This window comes from Neofelis nebulosa, chromosome 8 (genome assembly GCF_028018385.1).
Source record: "Neofelis nebulosa isolate mNeoNeb1 chromosome 8, mNeoNeb1.pri, whole genome shotgun sequence".
NCBI classification, from domain to species: domain Eukaryota; kingdom Metazoa; phylum Chordata; class Mammalia; order Carnivora; family Felidae; genus Neofelis; species Neofelis nebulosa.
This window is the reverse complement of record NC_080789.1, coordinates 100,376,608-100,386,456: the sequence shown is the minus strand read 5'-3', so window position 1 is coordinate 100,386,456 and position 9,849 is coordinate 100,376,608.

Sequence of the window (9,849 nt, the reverse complement as noted above, 5' to 3'; positions counted from 1 at the left end):
TCTCTGTCCCAAAAATAAATAAAAAACGTTGAAAAAAAAAAATTAAAAAAAAAAAAATAATAATAAAAACCTTACAACTAACATCATGCTTACTGATGAAATATTGAATGCTTTTCTGCTAAGATCAAGAACGAGTGAAGAATGAGACAAGTTTATGCCCTCACCACTTCTGTTAATTATCATCCTAAAGGTCCTCGTCATTACAATAGGGTAAGAAAAAGAAATACAAGTATACACATTGGAAAGAAAGAAAGAAAACTGCTTTGACTCGGGGATGGGGGTGGGGATGGGGAGGGGGGCACCTGGATGGCTCAGTTGGTTAAGTTCCCAGTTGATGGGATAGAGCCCTGCATCGGGCCCTGTGCTGACAGTACAGAGCCTGCTTGGGATTCTGTGTCTCCCTCTCTGCCCCTTCCCTGCTCATGTGCTCCCTCGCGTGCACGCACTCTGTCCCTCTCAAAATAAATAAACATTTAAAAAATTTTTTTTAAGTTAAACATACATTTATCACATAACCCATCATTCCACTCCAAAATATTTACCCCAGAGAAATTAAAACATAGATCCACAGTCGGGGTGCCTGGGTGGCTCAGTGGGTGGGGTGTCTGACTTCAGCTCAGGTCATGATCTCACAGTCTGTGTGTTCCAGCCCCACATCAGTCTCTGTGCTGACACCTCAGAGCCTGGAGCCTGCTTCAGATTCTGTGTGTGTGTCTCTCAGTGCCCCTCCCCTATTCACACTCTGTCTCTCTGTCTCTCAAAAATGAATAAATGTAAAAAAAAGAAAAAAAATTTTTTTAAAAACTAAAAACAAAACATAGATCCCCAGAAAGGAAAATGTTCATAGCAGCTTTGTTTAAAATAGCCAAAAACTGAAAAAAAATACCAAATGTCCATCAATAGGAGAATGGATAAACAAATTGTGGTGTATCCATATAATGAAATACTGTCATATGGATATTCAACAGTATTAAGAAGGATAGCAATAAATAGCCTCAAACTAAACTCAGTAATAGCAATAAAAAAATTTGAAGTACTAATACCCATAATGACATAGATTGATCTCAAAAATATTATACCAAACAAAAAAGCCAGCCCCATACATACCATATGACTTCTTTTTTTTTTACATTTATTTATTTTTGAGAGAGACAGACAGAATGCAAGTGGGTTAGGGGCAGAGAGAGAGGGAGACACAGAATCCGAAGCAGGCTCCAGGCTCTGAGCTGTCAGCACAGAGCCTGACGCGGGGCTCAAACTCACAAACCGTGAAATCATGACCTGAGCCAAAGTCAGATGCTTAACTGAATGAGCCACCCAGGGCCCCCCATTTGACTTCATTTATATGAAATTCCAGAAGATTTGTTGGTTACACAAAACATATATATTAATCAAGACTCAAGAAAGTGTATTTTTAATGCATGCATTTTATCGTATGTAAATTAGAACTAAATAAAATTTATTTAAAAAAATTAAAATCTACCTCCGTGCTCTTCAAGATCTATTCTTCTTTCATTCTTCATTGAATTAACTACTGTTAATTTTTTCTGGTATTGTATGTGCATTACCCATTTATAAGTGTATGTGTATATATGTGTGTATTTATAAGTGTATATGTGTGTATGTGCGTGTATGAGTGTATGAATTTACACAAATGGAGTTATGCTATACATATTTGTCCACATTTTGCTTTTTACTTAACAATATACATCAAAACACCTTTTTGTGTCAGTATATATGGATAGACCTCAAACTTTTTAGCATTTTATGCATTCCATTAAAAGCTTATTTATCTATATAGTTCCATTTATCTACATATAAAGTTCCATTTATCTATACAGTATAGAATCTTTTCAAACTACCTGAAATTAAATTAATAATATTTATTTCCAAAGAATCAGCCAATAGGAGATAGTAGAAGTATAGGAAATTTGAATTAGGAGAGACCGTTAGATATTTTTAAATAGCCTTTTCTGTACTTTTTTTTTACTATGACTCACAGTACGAACACATTTTATATTAGAACCCAATGCACACATGTATACTTGAAACAAAGGTTTCGCAAAATGATAACCTTATTAAACATGATGGCAGTTTATAATTTTTATTTTTCTCTGTTCTATTTTATATTTTTGTTCTCAACCCACATAACTGATTTTAATACTGAGTAGCACATCTTGACTCACAGTAAAAAATAAATAAATAAAAAGGGATCTAACTCTGCTCATCATTTTACAGGTTAAAGAAAAAAGTAATGGAAAAAGACCAAGGATAATTCTGATAATTAGATCATATACTAAGATTATTATGTACATTATACTCTGCCTTTTAAAGAGTTGTCTTATAAACTCTCCACCAGCTGTACAATAAAGTCGAATTTTCGTAGCTAGTTGATTCTTCATAATCTTGCCCCAACCTTGCTTTTCAGGCTCACAGAGAGCCTCTTTTCTCATACTGTCTTCCTCTCACTCCCAGTGTCCCCTCTAACCTAATCGCATTGCTAATTTTGTAATTTTCCAAACACGTCTTTGCTCATGTTACACATATTTGCATAGACCGAAATGCCCTTCCCATTCATTCCTTGGTAAAATGCCTTCAGATGTAATTTAAATATCAATTTATCTGAGCAGTTTTTCTCTCTTTTATTTAGCTTCCCTAAATAAAACTAGTAACTCCCTGCTCTATGCTCCCACTTATTTATACTTATCTATACTTGGACTTACTTATACTTAGTTTTAATTCTTACACATTGCATTCAGCTGTTTATAGGTACATCTATTTTACAAAGGCAAGAAACCCATTTGTATTTACCCAATATCTACCACAGCTTTCAGAATGTAGCAAGAACGCCATATTTTTTCATTGTTGTTAAATGAATGATCATTTCTATCCATCTTTACTGGGACAATTTGTCCTTGCCCTGATCAAGAAAATTTTAAATGGCTCGGCTGCAATTCACCTTTGCCTACCAGTAGGGGGTAGCAGCTACACAATTTAAAAGTTCTGGACTGGAGACTGTCCTAGAAATCAAGCTAATTTTCTCGTATGTGTGATTTTTCCAAGTGTATGTGATTTAACCAAGTTCAACAAAAGCACTTTTGTTAGAAATGACAGAGGCTTCACCCAACTCAAATTTTGATTACTTTTAGATATATTTTAAACATGAAAATAAAAGTCAGAGTTTCTTGACTCTTTTCCACCAGTAACCTATTTCTCAGCTCTTTATTCTTTGTGCGCATACAAAAAGCAGTTTATCACAGGGTTTTCAATTCCGTTTTACCTTTGCTCAGGGTACTGTTATCTATCATGAAATGGTACTTGTTAAAGTATAACTTTCCCAAATCCTAGGATTGCTACAAATGCACTGATAACAATTGTAATGAGCATTCAATCATAGTTTACAAATCTTCCTAACTTAGAATGGACCTTCGTGACCTTGTAGTTGAAATCTTGCACTTTACATACGACAGACTTGAATCCCAGACTTATTAAGTCATTTGTCCAGACACATTTGGTGATGCAGTCAGAATTGAAAACTCATGCCTCCTGATTTACAAATCAACATTCTCTTCACCACACCATACTATTTAATACAGGAAGCACTTAAGATACTGGTTCAAGGAAAAAAGAAAAGATATTGGTTCAAAATAGTACACTCATGTAGTTTTGTATGCACATCTATTCTTTTCATTTGATATAAACCATAAAGATAAGTTCGCAAGTACATAAAATACATGGGATATGTATTGCAAAATTTTTGTGATTAGAAAATGGAAATAATCTAAACACCCATCCATTTAGAATTGATCAATTCCATAAATAAATAAATTACGGTACATCTATCGATAAAGTATATGCACCTATTAAAAATTGAGGTTGACCTATATGCTCAGATATGAAAAGGTGAATTAAATAAGTGGAAAACTGCAAGTATAAAAAAAAGTGTAATATTAGGTAATTTGTATAAAAAACTAAATATAAGGGATGCCTGGCTGGCTCAGTTAGTAGAGCATACGACTCCTGACTCTCGACCTTGGGGTCCTAAGTTCAAGCCCTACATTGGGTCTAGCACTTCCTTAAAAAAAGATAATAAAATAAATAAGTAAAGAACTATAAAATATTTAGACTTGCTAGGCACAAAATATTTATGGAACTACAGCCAAGACACTTAATACAGGCTATTATATCTGGTAAATGGAAAGTAAAGAAAGGGAAACTCTTTTCCATTTCATATTCTTCCTTTTTTAAATTTATTTTATTTAAAAAAAATTTTTTTAATGTTTATTTTTTTTTAACGTTTATTTATTTTTTGAGACAGAGAGAGACAGAGCATGAACGGGGGAGGGGCAGAGAGAGAGGGAAACACAGAATCGGAAGCAGGCTCCAGGCTCTGAGCCATCAGCCCAGAGCCCGATGCGGGGCTTGAACCCACAGACCGCGAGATCCTGACCTGAGCTGAAGTCAGGTGCTTAACCGACTGAGCCACCCAGGTGCCCCTAAATCTTTATTTATTTTTGAGAGAGAGAGAGAAACAGTGAGAGCAGAAGAAGAACAGAGAGAGAAGGAGACAGAATCCAAAGCAGGCTCCAGGCTCTGAGCTGTCAGCACAGAGCCCAATGTGAGACTCAAACCCACAAACTATGAGATCGTGACCTGAGCTGAAGTCGGATGCTTAACCAGCTGAGCCACCCAGGGGCCCCTCATTTTACTCCCTTCCTTATGTTACTCTTGTAATAACTAACTTGTAATAGTAAGTCAAGAACTATTCATATAAAATTTCAAAGCATGAAAATAAAGCTACATATTGCTGATGAAGTCATGTATATGTAATAAAAGTATAAAAGCAAATTGGGGGGAAGTGGTTATCTCTGGGAAAAGAGAGAGATAAAAGATTTGGGGAAGGAGTATGTATCTTTTAAAAATATCTGAAGTAGGGGCACCTAGGTGACTCAATCAGTTGGGCATCTGACCCTTGATTTCAGCTCAGGTCATAATCTCACAGTTCATGAAATTGAGTCCCTCATCAGGCTCTGTGTTAAATGTGAAGTCTGCCTGGGATTCTCTCTCTCTCTCTCTCTCTCTCTCTCTCTGTCCTCCCTTGCTCATGCTCCTTCTCTCTCTCTCTCTCAAAATAAATAAAAGTAAATAAACATTTTTTAATAATAAAAATATATACATATCTGAAATAAATATTAAAACCTTAATAAAGCTGCATAGTCACAACTTGATAAAGCTGATACTGATCCTATTTTTTATGTCCTTATACATCTGTTTTAAATATGTGATTATAATAAAATAGAGAATGGGAGTCCAAGAGTTAAAAATTTTTAATTAAGTAATGAAGAAATGACGTGGTAAATTACTGAGTGCTATAAGTGAGCTGTTGAGTTATATGTATAATTTAAAGTGAGTATGTGAAATATTCAAACACACATACACATATACTTCACATATACTTCCAGGTATGTAGAAAAACTTTGAAAAGGGTATATTTAAAGTTTATTTATTTTGAGAAAGACAGAGAGAGAGAGAATGCTAGCGGAGTATGGGCAGAGAGAGAGAGGGAGGGAAAGAATCCAAAGCAGGTTCTGTGCTGTCAGCACAAAGCACGATGTGGGGCTTGAACTCACACACTGTGAAACCATGACCTGAGCTGAAATCAAGAGTCGGATGTTTAACCGGATGAGCCACCCGGGCGCCCCTGAAAAAGGGTATATTTAATAGCAATAACTTCTTGGGAAATGGACTTGGGAAGTGGAGAATGTAGAGAAAGAATTTTCACTTTCACTTCCAACATGTCTGCATTCGATTTTTTGCAATGAGCACATATTAGTTGCATAATTCAAAAATGAGCATTGTTAAAAGTTAGAAACACTGTACTGGTTTTACAATGATCTCGTGATGTTTTAGTTAAATAGTAAATAAAACCAGTCATTCACCTAAATCTACCTCCTCCTACTCCTTGCTCCCCAATGTGGTGCTGTAGCTACTGGGTCAAGTTAAACTGGCCCAGTTTGTGAATTTGACAGTCTCTAAATCTGAAAGGTACCGAATTCTAACTTTGTCCAATTGATTTACTCCGTATCCCCCACACAGAAGACATGCCTGGCACACGGTGTGTTCCATCAACATCTACAGTTAGAATGGGAGTGACCTAGAGGCTTAAGGGGGGGAAAAGACTGAGCAACAGAGGTTAAGATCCAAGCCACCGTAGCATTTGTAGAGAAAGCTCTACCAGGTCCTACAACCTTGAAAAACAAAGGCTATGTCTCACTTGAAGTACCAGATGAGAACTCTTGAGTTAGGATTCTTTTTTCTGACTTAAGAAAAATGACTGTTTCTTCCCAGGCTGCAGAAGGTGGAAAATGATTTGGCTCCACGGAGGTTTGTAGCAATAACTCGTCCTTTGAGAATCTTCATTCCATCTCAAGGACACGAGGCATGTGGCAGGTGTGGGATGGAATTAGGAGAAGGACCCGACACGACAGCTCAAGATGTCTGATTTTCCTCCCAACTCTGTTATCTTATACTGCACTACCAAATACAAGTCCAACAGAAGCAATTTCTAGTCCCTCCTATAGCTACTAGAGTCTATAGATGCTTTTTTTTTTTTAACGTTTATTTTTGAGAGAGAGAGAGAGAGAGAGAGAGAGAGAGAGAGAGAGAGAGAAAGCATGAACAGGGGAGAGGCAAAGGGGGGCGGGCAGAGGATCTGAAGCGGGTCTGCGCTGGCAGCAGAGAGCCCGGTGCAGGGCTTGAACTCACGAACTGTGAGATCATGACCTGAGCAGAAGTCAGACGCTCAACCGACTGAGCCACCCAGGCACAATTTTCTAAGGAAACAGTTGATCTCCAGAGGACTCTCCTTATTTAATGAAGAGTTTGGGGTGACATTTCTCACAACCCAGAGAGTCAAACATACAACCAGGGGCTGGAGGTTGTTAGGAAAATTGCACAAAATCTTATCGTGGCGTTGTTTACCATTTGTGACAGCAAGGCATTGGAAATAAATGTCCATCACTAGAACAAATCGACTGGGGCATATTCCTACAATAGGGTAACGTTAAACAGTGACCATGAGTGAACTGCTCACCACGTGCACCAAAAGGGATAGATCACAAAAACATAATGTTGACTGGGGAGAAAAGTGAGTTAACAAAAGAAACAACAAGATTGTCCATTTGGACAATATTCAAAAACAAACAAACCTAAAATCGTATGGTTTCGGCAAATACATTTAGGCGGCAAAGCCATTTTCAAAATGAAGGGAAATGCTGAATACGAAACTCCCAACTGTGGGTAGTGGGGAGGAGGAAGGGAGGAGGACGATCAGGATGTACACAGAGGCTGCTTGAGTGATACTGGCCAGCATTCTGCTTTTAAAACTGGATGATAAGCTCATGGTAGTCATTTCATTATTGTTTAAAACGTACATGTTCATTACAGACTCTTTCAAATGGGTTATATACCTCCCGGTAACATTTAAACAGTGATATAGGAAGCAAGCAAGTGGTCAGTTATTGATTTCAACAACAAATAATCAGTAGAACAAGAATAATGATATTGAGGGGCGCCTGGGTGGCTCAGTCAGTTGAGCGTCCGACTTCGGCTCAGGTCATGATCTCACGGTCCGTGAGTTCGAGCCCCGCGTCGGGCTCTGTGCTGGCAGCTCGGAGCCTGGAGCCTGCTTCCGATTCTGTGTCTCCCCCTCTCTCTGCCCCTCCCCTGCTCATGCTCTGTCTCTGTCTCAAAAATAAATAAAAACATAAAAAAATTTAAAAAAATAAAAAGAATAATGATATTGATCATCTGACTCTTGGTTTCAGCTCAGGTCGTGATTTCTGAGTTCGTGGGCTCAAGCCCCAGCATCGGGCTCTGTGCTATTAGCGAGGAACCTACTCGGGAGTCTTTCTCTCTCTGCCCCTCCCCCACTCTCTCCAAATAAATCAATAAATAAACAAAATTTTAAAAAAAACAATAATATTACCTGGTATTTATATAGCACCTTTAAAATTACAAAATGCTTTCACATACACTATTTCATTTATTTCTCACAACAGTGTTGGCTGCTAGATAGTATTAACCCAATTTTCATCAAAAATATGCTGAGATAGGGGCGTCTACATGGCTCAGTCGGTTAAGCGTCCGACTTAGGCTCAGGTCATGATTTCACAGTTCCTGAGTTCAAGCCCGGCATGGGGCTCCATGCTGACAGCTCAGAGCCTGGAACTGGCTTTGGATTCTGTCTCTCTCTCTTTCTCTCTCTGCCCCTCTCCTTCTCGCACTCTGTCTCTGTCTCTCTCAAAAATAAATAAGCATTTAAAAAATTGTTATTTTAAATATGCTGAGATACAGAAAGACCTATTGAGTTGCTCATTTAATAGTTAAGTGTCAGGAAAAGAAAACCTTAAATTTCTGATACCAACGCAACAGTTGCCTATAATTTATATGTTTACATGTATTATTAGTAATACTGTGTCTCTGGTTGAATTATAGTAATGAGCGACATTTATTGAGTACTGAGTACTATTCTGCGTGCTTATGTGCTTTCTATCATTATTCCTCGCAACAGACAGGTACTATGATTATCCTGCCTGATTTATAGGTGAAGAAACTGGTACAATGTAATTAAGTAACTTGTCCACAGTCACAACTGGCAAACAGATCTAAATGTCTCCCAGCTCGGGTCCTTTTTTTTTTTTTTTTTAAAGGTTTAATTCTTCTTTTTTTAAATTAATTTTTTTAAATTATTTCAGGGAGAGAGTGAGCAGGGGAGAAGGGCAGAGGGAGAGAGAGAGAGAGAGAGAGAGAGAGAGAGAGTCAGAGTCTTAAGCCGTCTCCACGCCTGACATGGGACTTGATCTCAAGACGTTGGGATCATGACCTGAGCCAAAATCAAGAGTTGGACACTCATCTGATTGAGTCACCCAGGTGCCCCCAAGTGCAGGTGCTTAAGCAGCATGCAACTCTGCCTCCGTAATTTTTTCTTCTCCCTCCAACCTCCCCATTCAGTTGGTGGGCAGAATATGCAAGACTTTTAGCAGTTATGGTAGATCCTCATTATTCACGAATTCCATGTTTGTGAATTTGCCTATTTGCTTAAATTTATTTGTAACCCCAAGATTAATATTCGCCAAACTTCCCACAGTCACTCTCAGACAGGCACAGAGTGGCAAAAGACTCACCAGAGGGGCGCCTGGGTGGCTTAGTCAGTTGGGCCTCCGACTTTGGCTCAAGTCATGGATCCAAGGTCCATGAGTTCGAGCCCCGTGTCAGGCTCTGTGCCGATGGCTCAGAGCCTGGAGCCTGCTTAGGATTCTGTGTCTCCCTCTCTCTCTCTGCCCCTATCCCACTTGCACTCTGTCTCTCTCTCTCAAAAATAAGTAAACACTAAAAAAAAAAAAAAAAAAAAAGAAAGACTCACCTGAAATGCACATATACAGCTGAGATTGAACAAGATAGTGCCATGCCTTCCTGTTTCACTTTTCATATTGCACACAAATGCCCCTCGCAGTCTATGTAGTGCTAAGACTTTTGCATGTTTCATGCTTTTTCTTGGAAGTTTTCCTGTTTAAAATAGCCCCCCCCCCCCAGGCATAGTGCAGAAGCTGTGCTATGTTTCTAAGTGCAAGAAGCCCGTGATGTGTCTTACAAAGAAAATACACGTGTTAGGTAAATTTCATTCAAGCATGAGTTATAATGCTACCGGTAGAGAAGTCAGTGTTAATAAACCAAGAACATACACTGAGGCTCATGGGTGGCTCAGTCAGTTAAGCATCGGACTCTTGATTTCAGCTTATGTCATGATTTTACATGCATTGACAGCACAGAGCCTCCGTGGGATTTTTC